The 15,967-nt window shown below is 51.7% G+C and overlaps 1 long non-coding RNA gene across 5 annotated transcripts; it reads left to right on the forward strand.

Moving 5' to 3' along the window:
• The first annotated feature begins 1,478 nt into the window (after window positions 1-1,478).
• Window positions 1,479-15,918, forward strand: LOC145361710 (uncharacterized). Of its 5 annotated transcripts, none has more exons than XR_013889853.1 (4): window positions 1,479-1,643; window positions 3,511-3,666; window positions 13,644-13,881; window positions 15,765-15,918. It is a non-coding gene; the product is annotated as an uncharacterized LOC145361710 (long non-coding RNA). The 5 variants fall into 5 exon arrangements; XR_013889856.1 differs by lacking the exons at window positions 1,479-1,643; window positions 3,511-3,666 and adding exons at window positions 5,713-5,852; window positions 5,949-6,064; XR_013889855.1 differs by lacking the exon at window positions 3,511-3,666 and having other exon boundaries at window positions 1,519-1,643.
• Window positions 15,919-15,967: the final 49 nt, after the last annotated feature.

A 15,967-nucleotide genomic window follows, 5' to 3' on the forward strand; every position in this document is an offset into this window, starting at 1 on the left:
TTTGCAATGATTTGTGCCGTTAACTCATTTATCTTATTTTGAATACTACATAAAGCATTCAGATGAAGTGCCCTTATGCTAGTTTTTATATCTTCTTTTTGAATTTTAACACTTCCATTAATAACATCTCCTGAGTTCTCCTTTTAACTTTGTTGATGTAGTCGGGCCATTCTCCCCACATTTTGTCCTTGCTCCTTCCTTCTCAGATTCCTTACAGAGGTTCCCAGCCCCCTGGCATATTAGTTTAAACCCTCCTCAACCGTTCTAGCAAATACTCCCCCTAGGACATCAGTCCCAGTCTTGCCCAAGTATAACCTGTACAGGTCCCACCTCCCCCAGAACCAGTCCCAATGCCCCAGGAATCTGAAACCATCTCTTCAACTACCTATTTATCCGATATATCCTCTCATTTCTACTCTGACCAGCACATGGCACCGGTAGTAATCCTGAGATCACTATTTTTGAGGTCTGATTTCTTAACTTTCTTCCTAGCTCCCTGTATCCTGCTTTTAGAACCTCGTCCCTTTTGTTTTAACCTATGCTGCTTCTACTAATGTGTACGACGATCACTGGCTGTTCACCCTCCCCCTTCAGAATGCCGTAAGGTGTGAGATACCTGAGGTTATAATCCAAAGGAAAATATAAAATATCTGACAACTGGGTTAATCTGGGTTGGTTCCAGGGGCCTGGTATATCTGGTGTAGCTGGTTAATCTGGTTATCTTGGAACCCTGAAAGCTTGTGAGTCTATTATCAAATAAATCAGTTGGACTAAAACCTGGTGTTGTCAGACTTTTTACTGTATCTTGGTGGGTTCCAGGGGGCTGGTTTAGCTGTTTAATCTGGTTATCTGGGTTGGTTCCAGGGGGCTGGTTAATCTGGTTAGCTGGTGGGTTCTCGGGAGCTGGTTAATCTGGTTATCTGGGTTGGTCCCAGGGGCTGGTTAGTCTGGTTATGAGTGGGTTCCAGGGGGCTGGTATAGCTGATTAATCTGTATCTCCATTCACCTGACGAAGGGGCTAACCCGAAAGCTTGCGAGTCTATTATCAAATAAATCGGTTGGACTAAAACCTGGTGTTGTCAGACTTTTTACTGTGTTTACGCCAGTCCAACGCCGGCAAACCCACATCCGGGTGGGTTCCAGGGGGGCTGGGTTTAGCTGGTTAATCTGGTTTAGCTGGTTAATCTGGGCTGGTTGCAGGGGGGCGGGTTTAGCTGGTTAATCTGGTTTAGCTGGTTAATCTGGTTACTCTGGGCTGGTTCTGGGGGGCGGGTTTAGCTGGTTAATCTGGTTTAGCTGGTTACTCTGGTTAATCTGGGCTGGTTCCAGGGGGGGCGGTTTTAGCTGGTTAATCTGGTTTAGCTGGTTACTCTGGTTAATCTGGGCTGGTTCCGGGGGGGCGGTTTTAGCTGGTTAATCTGGTTAATCTGGGCTGGTTCTGGGGGGCGGGTTTAGCTAGTTAATCTGGGCTGGTTCCAGGGGGGGTTGGCCCAGCCTCTCTCCCCGCCCCGGGCTGATGCAATGCTGCTTCGTGGCAGGAAGCTGCTGCCATGTGGAGCCCGAGGCTGAGCTCCGGCCCCCGGCAGCGGCTGCACTCGAGCCCGGGCACCCAGAGCGGCGGCGGGAAGCGGCGGCGGCCTGAGGTAAACGCGGGGCCGGGGATCGGGGCCTGTTCGTCTGGCCGGAGCCTTCACCCCCCCGGGGACCCTTCACCCCCCCCCCCCCCCCCGGAGCCTTCACCCCCCCCCCCCCCCCCCGGAACCCTCACCCCCCCCCCCCCTGGGGACCCTTCACCCCCCCCGGAACCCTCACCCCCCCCCCCCCCCGGGGACCCTTCACCCCCCCCCGGAGCCTTCACCCCCCCCCCCCCCCCCGGGGACCCTTCACCCCCCCCGGAACCCCCCCCCCCCGGAGCCTTCACCCCCCCCCCCCCCCCGGAGCCTTCACCCCCCCCCGGGGACCCTTCACCCCCACCGGAACCCTCACCCCCCCCCCCCCCGGGGAGCCTTCACCCCACCCCCCAACCGGAACCCCCCTCCCCCCGCGCAGCCCTCACCCCATCCCCGGCTCGCCCCCAGAACTGACCCCTTAAACCCGAACCCCAAACTCTGAACCCTAAACCCTGACCCTCTCCCCAAACCCAACCTCTGGACTCTGAACCCTGACCTAACCCCCAAACTCTGACCCCTTAAATCCTGACCCCCTCCCCAAATCTAACCCCTGACCTCTAAACCCGGACCCCCAAAACTCAGCCCCTCTCCCCAAACCCTGACCTCTAAACCCGGACCCCCAAAACTCAGCTCCTCTCCCCAAACCCTGACCTCTAAACCCGGACCCCCAAAACTCAGCCCCTCTCCCCAAACCTCGACCTCTAAACCCGGACCCCCAAAACTCAGCCCCTCTCCCCAAACCCTGACCTCTAAACCCGGACCCCCCACCCCCCACCGTGTACACATCCCTGATGAAGAGTTTGGAAGTTCTTTAACCAATCCTCGGGATCACTGGGTGAATTTTCTGTCCCCAACTCTGCTCTCAAACAGCAGTTCATTCTCAGGCTTCAGTTCTGATCAAGTGTGCACAAAGATTATTCCAGTAGCCCCCTCATCAAATTGGCAAATTAAACTTCAATCTCAATGAGTTTCAGACGGTGTAAAATATATGACTAGCGGGACTGAGAATGCAGGCACACGCGTCAGTGTAAATAGTAAGACAGGTTAATTAGAAAACCAAGTTATTGCGTAAAAGGCAGAATTGAAAGGCAGTGGAGTCACGTTAAACTTATTTAGAAGCTTGGTCAGATCACATCCATATTATAAAAAGGAATTCGGAGACACTGGAGACAATAAATGAGTAGAGTGATACTAGAACTGAGAGATTATAACTAACAGGAGACACTGAATAGACCAAGACTCTTCTCTAGAAAAGAGAAGGCTAAGGTGTAATCTGATAAAGATTTTCAGGATAATAAAGAAGGTTTGATTGGGTAGGCATAGGGAAGATGTTTCCACGTGGAAGCAAGATCAGAACAAGGGATGATAAATATTGGATAGTCTCCAATAAATCCAATAAGGAATTCAGAAGAAGCTTCTCTGCCCAGATAGCCATGGTGTGGAGATGCCAGCATTGGACTGGGGTGGGCACAGTAAGAAGTCTCACAACACCAGGTTAAAGTCCAACAGGTTTATTTGGTAGCACGAGCTTCGAAGCGTCACCTGGTCCGAAAGCTCGTGCTACCAAATAAACCTGTTGCCAGGGTAGTGTGAATATGGAACTTGCTGCCACAGGGAGCGGATGAGCAGAGCAGAAAAGATGCATTTAAGGGGAAGTCATTTTGAGGAGGGAGCAGTGACCAAGTGAGCACAGCTGGCACCGTAAACACTATAAAACTGGAATCATTAATAGCTGCTCCATGTCTCCCATATCATTCCTGATCTGTGATGTTTCTGTGCACACTGAGGTTTGTCTAGTCTGAATAGAGTGTCAGCAATCAGAGTGTTTCCCTCTCTTTAGCCACAGTTGCTAATCGCTGCCAACCTTCTGCTGGTTCTGAGGATTCCTCCTAAGAGCAGTCAGCTTATAGCAACTCAAAGTCACTGCAGATCTACTGCTTGCAGGTTGCAAATGAGACTTCATCTCAGCTGCCTGGACTGGGGCACGAGCTGGAAGGTAAGCATCGAGCCTGATGTCCCGACACTCAAAGTTTAATTATAAATTCGACAAAGTTCAGGGCATTGACTCAGACGACAGCTGCTGAGTTGGAACCTTTGCTGCTGCGTGTGCTTGGAAACGAATTAAAGTCGACTGCAGTATTTTGCAGTACCTTCACGCTGGCTACATTTCAGTTATTGAAAAAACAGCATCACTGGCTAGCTGTGCCCTTCATACCCAGATCCTACTTAGGACCTCAATCTGTGGAAATCCTCTCCCCCCCCCGGTATCCTGTCTACAATGCTGGGTTCACCTCTCCCTGTCCTTGCATGTTCCCTCCTATCCTTGCCCCAGTTGCTGTTCAGTTGCTCTACCTTATAGCCCAGGGTCACCCTGGTTGGTTGCCAGTTGATGGTTTGAATGACTCTGAATTGCAATTCTCTGAGATAAATTCCACTCAACTAAACAAATACCAGAAGCACTCGGAAACTTGAGCACTGATAAGAGCTGGACTGAGTAATAATTAACCAATTTAAACAGCAACAGCTGAGAAACTGGAGAAACTTTCAACATCTTTTTCTTTATTATTTGTGGGCTGAGAAAGCCTGTGGTTGTTACTCGTCCCAAATTTATCTCGAGAAGATGGTTTTCTTCCTAGTTAGGGTGGTGTGTGACTTGAAGGGACACTTGCAACTGCTGCTGTTCCCAATGCATCTGCTGCCCTTGTTCATCTGGCCGGGAGAGATAGTGGGTTTAGAAGGTTCTGTAGACGGAGCCTTGGTGAGTTTCTGCACTGCACCTTGTAGATGGTAAACATGGCTGCCACTGTGCATTGGTGGTGATGGATGGGTAATGAAGGGGACTATTTTGTCCTGGGTGGTGTGACACTTCTTAGAATCATAGAGGTTTACAGCATGGAAATAGGCCCTTTGGCCCAACTTGTCCATGCCGCCCTTTAAACCCTGAAGCTAGTCCCAATTGCCTGCATTTGGCCCATATCCCTCTATACCCTCTAGGGTGGCACGGTAGCACAGTGGGTTAACACTGCTGCTTCACAGCTCCTGGGTCCCGGGTTTGATTCCTGGCTTGGGTCACTGTCTGTGTGGGGTTTGCACATTCTCCCCATGTCTGTGTGGGTTTCCTCCGGGTGCTCCGGTTTCCTCCCACAGTCCAAAGATGTGCGGGTTAGGTTGATTGGCCATGCTAAATTGTCCCTTAGTGTCCAGGGATGCGTAGGCTAGAGGGATTAGTGGGTATAATCTGTAGGGATATGGGGGTAGGGCCTGGGTGGGATTGTGTTCAGTGCAGACTCGATGGGCTGAAGGGTCTCTTTCTGCACTGTAGGGTTCTATGATTCTACATCACACCCATGTAACTGTCTAAATGCTTTTTAAAAAACAAAATGGTTGATCCTCAGAATTCCCCTGACGAACTCCTGCAGAGATATCCTGGAGCTGAGATGATTGACCTCCAAACACCACAGCCACCTTCCTTCCTGCTGGGTATGACTCTATCCAGCAGAGAGTTATTCCCTTAATTCCCATTGATTCCAGTTTCGCGAGGGCTCCTTGATTCCACACTCGGTCAAATGGTGCCTTGATGCCAAGGGCAGTCACTGTCACCTCACCTCTGGAGTTCAGCTCTTTGCCCATGTTTGTACCAAGGCTGTAATGAAGTCAGGAGCTATCTGGCCTGGCAGAACCCACTCTGGGCGTCACTGAGTAGGTTATTGTTGAGTAAGTGCCAAGTTTGGTGATCCCTTCCATCACTTTACTGATGATCGAGAGTTGACTGATGGGCAGTAATTGGCCGGGTTGGATTTGTCCTGTTTCTTGTATACAGGGCACACCTGGGCAGTTCTCCCCATTACCAGGTAGATGCCAGTGTTGCTATACTGGAACAGCTTGGCTAAGGGATTTCTGGTCTTCAGTAGTCCTGTCCCACTCCATTCTCGTCAACGAGACGAGAGTCTCTGTCTCGTTGACCTTGGATTCACCCTGTCAGTGAGTACGAATAAGTGTCCAGTGCTGGCACAACTTGAGGCACTTGTTGGATGATAACATTAATCTGAAATAGAACATCCACAGTCCAGACCCATCTGGCAGGCCAATGAAAGGAACAGCAAACTGGGGATTTGTTGCAATATGGATGTAACCGCATTGGGCTCCGAACTTGTGCACTGTCTGAGACAGGGGAGACAGCTGGTAAGGCTGTGTGTCTTTCCGTCTACATTTTTTCCTTTTATCTTGTAAATATTGTTACATTTATTGAAATGGATTCTTTAACCTTCAACTTCTCAGCACAACATTCAGAGAATATATTGGTTTGTAAGTCCTGGAACATGAGCTGATTAATCTGCTGATACTCTGTACTCACTGTGTGGGGTGAGGCTCCAGCGACTGAACATCCAGAGATGGTAGGGACTGTTTCTAACCCCATTCAGTTCCTGTCCTGGGATTGTTTGATGGGGACAGTGTAGAGGGAGCTTTACTCTGTATCTAACCCCGTGCTGTACCTGTCCTGGGAGTGTTTGATGGGGGGACAGTGTAGAGGGAGCTTTACTCTGTATCTAACCCCGTGCTGTGCCTGTCCTGGGAGTGTTTGATGGGGGACAGTGTAGAGGGAGCTTTACTCTGTATCTAACCCCGTGCTGTACCTGTCCTGGGAGTGTTTGATGGGGACAGTGTAGAGGGAGCTTTACTCTGTATCTAACCCCATGCTGTACCTGTCCTGGGAGTATTTGATGGGGACAGTGTAGAGGGAGCTTTACTCTGTATCTAACCCCGTGCTGTGCCTGTCCTGGGAGTGTTTGATGGGGGGACATTGTAGAGGGGGCTTTACTCTGTATCTAACCCCGTGCTGTACCTGTCCTGGGAGTGTTTGATGGGGACAGTGTAGAGGGAGCTTTACTCTGTATCTAACCCCGTGCTGTACCTGTCCTGGGAGTGTTTGATGGGGACAGTGTAGAGGGAGCTTTACTCTGTATCTAACCCCGTGCTGTACCTGTCCTGGGAGTGTTTGATGGGGGACAGTGTAGAGGGAGTTTCTCTCTTTCTAGTGGCTCCATTCTACTTGCAAACTTGCTTTGTTTCCTAAACTTTCTGTTTGCTCTGTTGACATTGAGCTAGTCCATGAGAAGGTGATTTAATGGTCTGTTTAACCCATTGGCTAGGTGCAAGTGTCTGTCACGGGGCAGCTGATGTTAAATCTGATTCTATTCTCGAACACTGAGTGCCCAGCAGCCTTTCCAAGCTCTCAGGCACTTGGCTCAGAGCCCTTGTGGGCTGAACACAAGCAGATGATTGGAGGAGATGGTAGGGGAGGTGATTGAATGTGACTTTCTAGAGATTAGCTTCTGAGAACGTGTCAACAGCTGTTCCTGGGTGCTTGGCACAAGGTTTTCCAGAAACCTGGAACACAAATCCTCCAGTAAGAACAAACAAAAATTTCAAATATCACTTCTGAACCAAGGTCACAGAACAGTGAGTACAGGTGCGTCAGAGAGACTGCGAGTGTGAGTACAGGTGGGTGAGGGAGACTGCGAGTGTGAGTACAGGTGGGTGAGGGAGACTGCGAGTGTGAGTACAGGTGGGTCAGGGAGACTGCGAGTGTGAGTACAGGTGGGTCAGGGAGACTGCGAGTGTGAGTACAGGTGGGTCAAGGAGACTGCGAGTGTGAGTACAGGTGGGTCAGGGAGACTGCGAGTGTGAGTACAGGTGGGTCAGGGAGACTGCGAGTGTGAGTACAGGTGGGTCAGGGAGACTGCGGGTGTGAGTACAGGTGGGTCAGGGAGACAGCGAGTGTGAGTACAGGTGGGTCAGGGAGACTGCGGGTGTGAGTACAGGTGGGTCACGGAGACTGCGAGTGTGAGTACAGGTGGTCAGGGAGACTGCGAGTGTGAGTACAGGTGGGTCAGGGAGACTGCGAGTGTGAGTACAGGTGGGTCGGGGAGACTGCGAGTGTGAGTACAGGTGGGTCGGGGAGACTGCGGGTGTGAGTACAGATGGGTGAGGGAGACTGCGAGTGTGAGTACAGGTGGGTCAGGGAGACTGAGTGTGAGTACGGGTGGGTCAGGGAGACTGCGGGTGTGAGTACAGGTGGGTCAGGGAGACTGCGAGTGTGAGTACAGGTGGGTCAGGGAGACTGCGGGTGTGAGTACAGGTGGGTCAGGGAGACTGTGAGTGTGAGTACAGGTGCGTCAGGGAGACTGAGTGTGAGTACAGGTGGGTCAGGGAGACTGCGAGTGTGAGTACAGGTGCGTCAGGGAGACTGTGGGTGTGAGTACAGGTGGGTCAGGGAGACTGCGAGTGTGAGTACAGGTGGGTCAGGGAGACTGCGGGTGTGAGTACAGGTGGGTGAGGGAGACTGCGAGTGTGAGTACAGGTGGGTCAGGGAGACTGCGGGTGTGAGTACAGGTGGGTGAGGGAGACTGCGAGTGTGAGTACAGGTGGGTGAGGGAGACTGCGAGTGTGAGTACAGGTGCGTCAGGGAGACTGCGAGCGTGAGTACAGGTGGGTCAGGGAGACTGCGAGTGTGAGTACAGGTGGGTCAGGGAGACTGCGAGTGTGAGTACAGGTGGGTCAGGGAGACTGCGAGTGTGAGTACAGGTGGGTCAGGGAGACTGCGAGTGTGAGTACAGGTGGGTGAGGGAGACTGCGGGTGTGAGTACAGGTGGGTCAGGGAGACTGCGGGTGTGAGTACAGGTGGGTCAGGGAGACTGCGGGTGTGAGTACAGATGGGTCAGGGAGACTGCGGGTGTGAGTACAGGTGCGTCAGGGAGACTGCGGGTGTGAGTACAGGTGGGTCAGGGAGACTGCGGGTGTGAGTACAGGTGGGTCAGGGAGACTGCGGGTGTGAGTACAGGTGGGTCAGGGAGACTGCGGGTGTGAGTACAGGTGCGTCAGGGAGACTGCGGGTGTGAGTACAGGTGGGTCAGGGAGACTGCGGGTGTGAGTACAGGTGGGTGAGGAAGACTGCGGGTGTGAGTACAGGTGGGTCAGGGAGACTGCGGGTGTGAGTACAGGTGCGTCAGGGAGACTGTGGGTGTGAGTACAGGTGCGTCAGGGAGACTGAGTGTGAGTACAGATGGGTCAGGGAGACTGCGGGTGTGAGTACAGGTGGGTCAGGGAGACTGCGGGTGTGAGTACAGGTGCGTCAGGGAGACTGTGGGTGTGAGTACAGGTGCGTCAGGGAGACTGCGGGTGTGAGTACAGGTGGGTCAGGGAGACTGCGGGTGTGAGTACAGGTGCGTCAGGGAGACTGAGTGTGAGTACAGGTGGGTCAGGGAGACTGTGAGTGTGAGTACAGGTGCGTCAGGGAGACTGTGGGTGTGAGTACAGGTGGGTCAGGGAGACTGCGAGTGTGAGTACAGGTGGGTCAGGGAGACTGCGAGTGTGAGTACAGGTGCGTCAGGGAGACTGAGTGTGAGTACAGGTGGGTCAGGGAGACTGCGGGTGTGAGTACAGGTGGGTCAGGGAGACTGCGGGTGTGAGTACAGGTGGGTCAGGGAGACTGCGAGTGTGAGTACAGGTGCGTCAGGGAGACTGCGAGTGTGAGTACAGGTGCGTCAGGGAGACTGCGAGTGTGAGTACAGGTGGGTCAGGGAGACTGCGGGTGTGAGTACAGGTGCGTCAGGGAGACTGTGGGTGTGAGTACAGGGGGTCAGGGAGACTGCGGGTGTGAGTACAGGTGGGTCAGGGAGACGGCGGGTGTGAGTACAGGTGGGTCAGGGAGACTGAGTGTGAGTACAGGTGGGTCAGGGAGACTGTGGGTGTGTGTACAGGTGTGGTGAGGTGTCTGCAATTGTGAATAGTGGTGTGTCGGGGAGATTGCGAGCGTGAGTAGAGGTGTGTCGGGGAGATTGCGAGTGTGAGTAGAGGTGTGTCGGGGAGATTGCGAGTGTGAGTAGAGGTGTGTCGGGGAGATTGCGAGCGTGAGTAGAGGTGTGTCGGGGAGATTGCGAGCGTGAGTAGAGGTGTGTCGGGGAGATTGCGAGCGTGAGTAGAGGTGTGTCGGGGAGATTGCGAGCGTGAGTAGAGGTGTGTCGGGGAGATTGCGAGCGTGAGTAGAGGTGTGTCGGGGAGATTGCGAGCGTGAGTAGAGGTGTGTCGGGGAGATTGCGAGTGTGAGTAGAGGTGTGTCGGGGAGATTGCGAGTGTGAGTAGAGGTGTGTCGGGGAGATTGCGAGCGTGAGTAGAGGTGTGTCGGGGAGATTGCGAGTGTGAGTAGAGGTGTGTTGGGGAGATTGCGAGTGTGAGTAGAGGTGTGACGGGGAGATTGCGAGTGTGAGTAGAGGTGTGACGGGGAGATTGCGAGTGTGAGTAGAGGTGTGACGGGGAGATTGTGAGTGTGAGTAGAGGTGTGACGGGGAGATTGCGAGTGTGAGTAGAGGTGTGTCGGGGAGATTGCGAGTGTGAGTAGAGGTGTGTCGGGGAGATTGCGAGTGTGAGTAGAGGTGTGACGGGGAGATTGCGAGTGTGAGTAGAGGTGTGACGGGGAGATTGTGAGTGTGAGTAGAGGTGTGTCGGGGAGATTGCGAGTGTGAGTAGAGGTGTGACGGGGAGATTGCGAGTGTGAGTAGAGGTGTGACGGGGAGATTGCGAGTGTGAGTAGAGGTGTGTCGGGGAGATTGCGAGTGTGAGTAGAGGTGTGTCGGGGAGATTGCGAGTGTGAGTAGAGGTGTGTCGGGGAGATTGCGAGTGTGAGTAGAGGTGTGACGGGGAGATTGCGAGTGTGAGTAGAGGTGTGTCGGGGAGATTGCGAGTGTGAGTAGAGGTGTGTCGGGGAGATTGCGAGTGTGAGTAGAGGTGTGACGGGGAGATTGCGAGTGTGAGTGGTGGTGTGACGGGGAGATTGTGAGTGTGAGTAGAGGTGTGACGGGGAGATTGCGAGTGTGAGTAGAGGTGTGTCGGGGAGATTGCGAGTGTGAGTAGAGGTGTGTCGGGGAGATTGCGAGTGTGAGTAGAGGTGTGTCGGGGAGATTGCGAGTGTGAGTAGAGGTGTGACGGGGAGATTGCGAGTGTGAGTAGAGGTGTGACGGGGAGATTGCGAGTGTGAGTAGAGGTGTGACGGGGAGATTGCGAGTGTGAGTAGAGGTGTGTCGGGGAGATTGCGAGTGTGAGTAGTGGTGTGACGGGGAGATTGTGAGTGTGAGTAGAGGTGTGACGGGGAGATTGCGAGTGTGAGTAGAGGTGTGACGGGGAGATTGTGAGTGTGAGTAGAGGTGTGACGGGGAGATTGCGAGTGTGAGTAGAGGTGTGACGGGGAGATTGCGAGTGTGAGTAGAGGTGTGACGGGGAGATTGCGAGTGTGAGTAGAGGTGTGTCGGGGAGATTGCGAGTGTGAGTAGAGGTGTGACGGGGAGATTGCGAGTGTGAGTAGAGGTGTGACGGGGAGATTGTGAGTGTGAGTAGAGGTGTGTCGGGGAGATTGCGAGTGTGAGTAGAGGTGTGTCGGGGAGATTGCGAGTGTGAGTAGAGGTGTGTCGGGGAGATTGAGAGTGTGAGTAGAGGTGTGTCGGGGAGATTGCGAGTGTGAGTAGAGGTGTGTCGGGGAGATTGCGAGTGTGAGTAGAGGTGTGTCGGGGAGATTGCGAGTGTGAGTAGAGGTGTGTCGGGGAGATTGCGAGTGTGAGTAGAGGTGTGACGGGGAGATTGCGAGTGTGAGTAGAGGTGTGTCGGGGAGACTGCGAGTGTGAGTAGAGGTGTGTCGGGGAGATTGCGAGTGTGAGTAGAGGTGTGTCGGGGAGACTGCGAGTGTGAGTAGAGGTGTGTCGGGGAGACTGCGAGTGTGAGTAGAGGTGTGTCGGGGAGATTGCGAGTGTGAGTAGAGGTGTGTCGGGGAGATTGCGAGTGTGAGTAGAGGTGTGTCGGGGAGACTGCGAGTGTGAGTACAGGAGGATGAGGAAGAGTGTGAAATTGTGCGGGACAGTGTCGGAGTGAGCGTGTTTCATGGAGACTCTGGCTGTCTGAGAATGAGACAGGAGATGCCGGCGTTGGACTGGGGTAAACACAGGAATAAGTCTCACAACACCGGGTTAAAGTCCAACAGGTTTATTTGGCATCATGAGCTTTCGGAGTGCTGTCCCTTCATCAGGTGACTCACCTGATGCCACATGGTCTTATGAGAAAAGTCTGAGGGACTTGAGGCTGTTTTCATTAGAGAGAAGGTTACGAGGTGACCTAATTGAGGCATACAAGATGATCAGAGGATTGGATAGGGTGGACAGTGAGAGCTTTTACCTCGGATGGTGATGGCTAACACGAGGGGACATAGCTTTAAATTAAGGGGTGGTAATTATAGGACGGATGTCAGAGGTAGGTTCTTTACTCAGAGGGTAGTAAGGGTGTGGAATGCCCTGCCTGCAGCAGTTGTGGACTCGCCAATTTAAGGGCGTTCAAATGGTCAGTGGATAGGCATATGGATAATATTGGAATAGTTTAGGTTAGAGGGTCATTAGATTGGTTCCACTGGTCAGCGCAACATTGAGGGCCGAAGGGCCTGTACTGCGCTGTAATGTTCTGTATGAACCTGGTGTTGTGAAACTTACAGGGATGGGAATGACTTGTCTTCGTGAATTTGCAAATAGGACTCCAAAGTTCACCTTGCAGTCAGGTGTGATAACAAGGCTGCCAGGAGGCCGGTCAGTGTCAGTGGCCAGAGGGTGGGTGAGGCTGCTGAGGAAGCAGAGCTTGTGGTGAAGTCCATGGCTGTGGTCTTCCCAGGATTGAGTTGGGGAATTTGGTGCTTTTCCAGGATTGGATGTTGGTCGGGCAGTGTGATGAGTCTGAGATGTTGGGGGGATTGGGACAGGTGGTGGTGGGATAGAACTGGGTGTTCTCAGTGAAACAGTTGTGTTTTTGGATCATGTTGTACCATGTGGATGAGAAGGAGGAGAAGACGGTGGGGGGTGGGGGGCAGAGTGGCTAGACCAGAGGTAACTTTGTGCCAGTGGTCACAGACACCGTTCTCTGGGAATGTGATTCGGTAAAAATGGAGCAGCTTTTGGAGAAATGTGTGCAGTTGGCTGTCAGTGATCTTTTGGGGGTTACAGATCCTGCTGCACCCTCAGGTTGACCCTGCCCTGCTGGCTTTGTTGGGAGATTTTCAGAGTTGAGTTTGCTACATTGATGTTTTGTTTTGTAGAATCAAAGAACCCTCCAGTGCAGAAAGAGGCCATTTGGCCCATCGAGTCTGCACCAACCATGATCCCACCCAGGCTCTATCCCAATATCCCTGTATATTTACCCACTAATCCCTCTAATCTGTGCATCCCTGACACTAGGGGGCAATTTAGAATGGCCAATCAACCTCGTTTGGGCGAGGGTTTTGGTTGTTCCATTTGCTGTTCCACGAATGCAGAGTGAAACTGTCAAATAGCAATAACTATCGCACACCTCAGTGCCAGACTGGTCCAGAGGTATGTTCATACCTGTCACCTGGATTGATATGTGAAAGACTGCTTCCATTTTCCCAGAGAGAACCACTCGAGCTGCTGTGAGCCGTGAGGAAATTCTCATTCTCAACATCTCTGATTCTCTTTTCTGATGGGTTTCTTTCAGTTGGTCCAACTCTGCTGAAAGTGTTACAGAGTTCCATCATTCCCTGCAACACTCTGTTCCTGCTAGCCCACTGGTCTCGGGTCAGTGTCTAAGTGTTTATCTGATCATTCTATCTTGCTGTTTGGATATCTGCTGGGGAGAGAAGGTTCTTTATGGGGGTTCTTCTGCAGCTCCAGGGTGATTTTGATGTCCTTGACTACACATCACAGTTTAAATTATAATGCAGTACATTTTAATCTCCTAATATCGTTTTGAATCAGTTGCCTTGTTCTGAACAACCTGACCTATTCCTGTGTGTTCCTCTCTGACTGACTGCCAGAGAAGCAGTGTCCTGATGAAAAGACGGGCAGGTACTTGTGGAATTTTCCATTCTTGTAATGAGGCAGTTTAAATGTTGGATTTTCCTAATCACGTGTTGTATTTTTACTTCCTCAGCCTGTACTGTAAGGGCTCCGATCAGCTACACCTCGTCCACACGGTGCTCTGATGGAAAAGAACCAAACGGATTCACAGAGTGTTGATGTGAACGAGTCCAGCACAGAACTTGTGCTGGATGAACCTTCCAGGCCGGCATGGGGAAGCAAGCTGCAGTATATCCTCGCCCAGGTGGGGTTCTCTGTGGGACTAGGGAATGTCTGGAGATTCCCCTATCTCTGCCACCAGAATGGGGGCGGTAAGCTTCAACATTTTATTACTCGTACTTGCTTCATTCCACTTTCTTCCCCTGAAAATGTTGATTTGCTGGGTGACCTTACGATAATGAGCGTGTGTGTGGGCTGTTCACCTGTGCTCAGCCAGAATGTACACACACACTGGGCTCAGAAACCAGTGATAAACTGTTAAGCTCAAATCAGAAACCAAACTTCCACTGATGGATCACCAGAGGGAGTCAGGCAAAACCCAAAGTCAGACACTCCAGTTAAAAAGACATGCAGCTTTGTAATGCCCTTCATAACCTCAGGCTTCACAAAAATTTATTATGCTCAGGAAGTACGCTTGAGATGCAGTCACTGTTGTAATGAAGGAAATCTGGCAGCTAAGTTATGTCCAGCTGGTACCCAGAAACTCCAGTGGGAAACAAATCAGATCAGCTTTTTATTGGTGTTGGTGCAGAATTAAGCAAGACTTTCTGACTCTTCTAAAACGTTCCAGAGGTTAAAACCTACTGTATTCATCGTGCTGCGTAAGAAATAATACCGCTCGTGTGCACTGGCAGCTAAAGTACAACACACCAGAAGAGGAAAGATCAGACAAAAAACACAAAATGCTGGAAAATCTCAAGCATGGAAAATAGAGCCAATGTTTCAAGTCTAAAGAGGCTGATAAAGAGTTTTGGATTCCAGCAGCCACAGTAATTTGCTTTTCCAGAAAGAGAAAATGCAACATTGATACCATCAATACTCTTATCAGAACGCAACCTCAGGAACTAATCAAACCTACAGCATGTCCTCCACTGAAGGCGCTGACTCTCACTGGGATACAGTTCCTGAAGGTGCTGACTCTCACTGGGATACAGTTCCTGAAGGTGCTGACTCTCACTGGGATACAGTTCCTGAAGGTGCTGACTCTCACTGGGATACAGTTCCTGAAGGTGCTGACTCTCACTGGGATACAGTTCCTGAAGGTGCTGACTCTCACTGGGATACAGTTCCTGAAGGTGCTGACTCTCACTGGGATACAGTTCCTGAAGGTGCTGACTCTCACTGGGATACAGTTCCCGAAGGTGCTGACTCTCACTGGGATACAGTTCCTGAAGGTGCTGACTCTCACTGGGATACAGTTCCTGAAGGTGCTGACTCTCACTGGGATACAGTTCCTGAAGGTGCTGACTCTCAGTGGGATCCAGTTCCTGAAGGTGCTGACTCTCAGTGGGATCCAGTTCCTGAAGGTGCTGACTCTCACTGGGATACAGTTCCTGAAGGTGCTGACTCTCACTGGGATACAGTTCCTGAAGGTGCTGACTCTCACTGGGATCCAGTTCCTGAAGGTGCTGACTCTCACTGGGATACAGTTCCTGAAGGCGCTGACTCTCACTGGGATACAGTTCCTGAAGGTGCTGACTCTCACTGATTTTCCTTCCTCTCGTTCTGTTCACCTTTTGGTTAAGAGGAGCTCTGAACACTGGAGACTGTACCCCATTATATTTTAATGTTCTTACCAAGCTAATAACAGAGCTGTGGGTAATTCTTGGGTTATTAGCTGCACAGTAACAATTGTATGGAATTTGAATTGTCAGTGATCCATCAGGGTTTGAGCTTTTGGAACATCAGGACACCATTCAGCCTTTTGGTCTGTCCCATCATTCGGTTAGACGGTTCTTGGATCTTTATTGACTGTGTGTATGTGTCTGAACGCCGTAATCTCATTCCATCTCCGTGTGAGGAGCTGGAGGAGAGTTCCAGATTTCCATTCTCTCTTTGTGAGGATGTGCTTCCCGACCACACCCCTGCCTTGCCTGGCTCTGTCCCCTCGTTCTGAATTCCTCCCCCCCACTTCCCCCCTCAATCGATAACTCTCAAACCCCACAGTAACTTTCCCGTTCTGTTACTGTTCCAGGAGCTTTCCTTTTCCTTTACCTAGTCCTGTTGGTGTCGATGGGAATCCCGCTCTTCTTCCTGGAGTTGGCAGCTGGACAAAGTATCCGACAGGGCAGCATCGGAGTCTGGAAACATATCAATCCACGCCTTTCGGGAATAGGGTTTGCCAGCTGTGTGGTAGGTGGCGAGTTTCAGAGGGGGATTGTGGATGAGGGTGTGGGG

This window comes from Carcharhinus amblyrhynchos, chromosome 35 (assembly GCF_965287045.1).
Source record: "Carcharhinus amblyrhynchos chromosome 35, sCarAmb.v2.hapA, whole genome shotgun sequence".
NCBI classification, from domain to species: domain Eukaryota; kingdom Metazoa; phylum Chordata; class Chondrichthyes; order Carcharhiniformes; family Carcharhinidae; genus Carcharhinus; species Carcharhinus amblyrhynchos.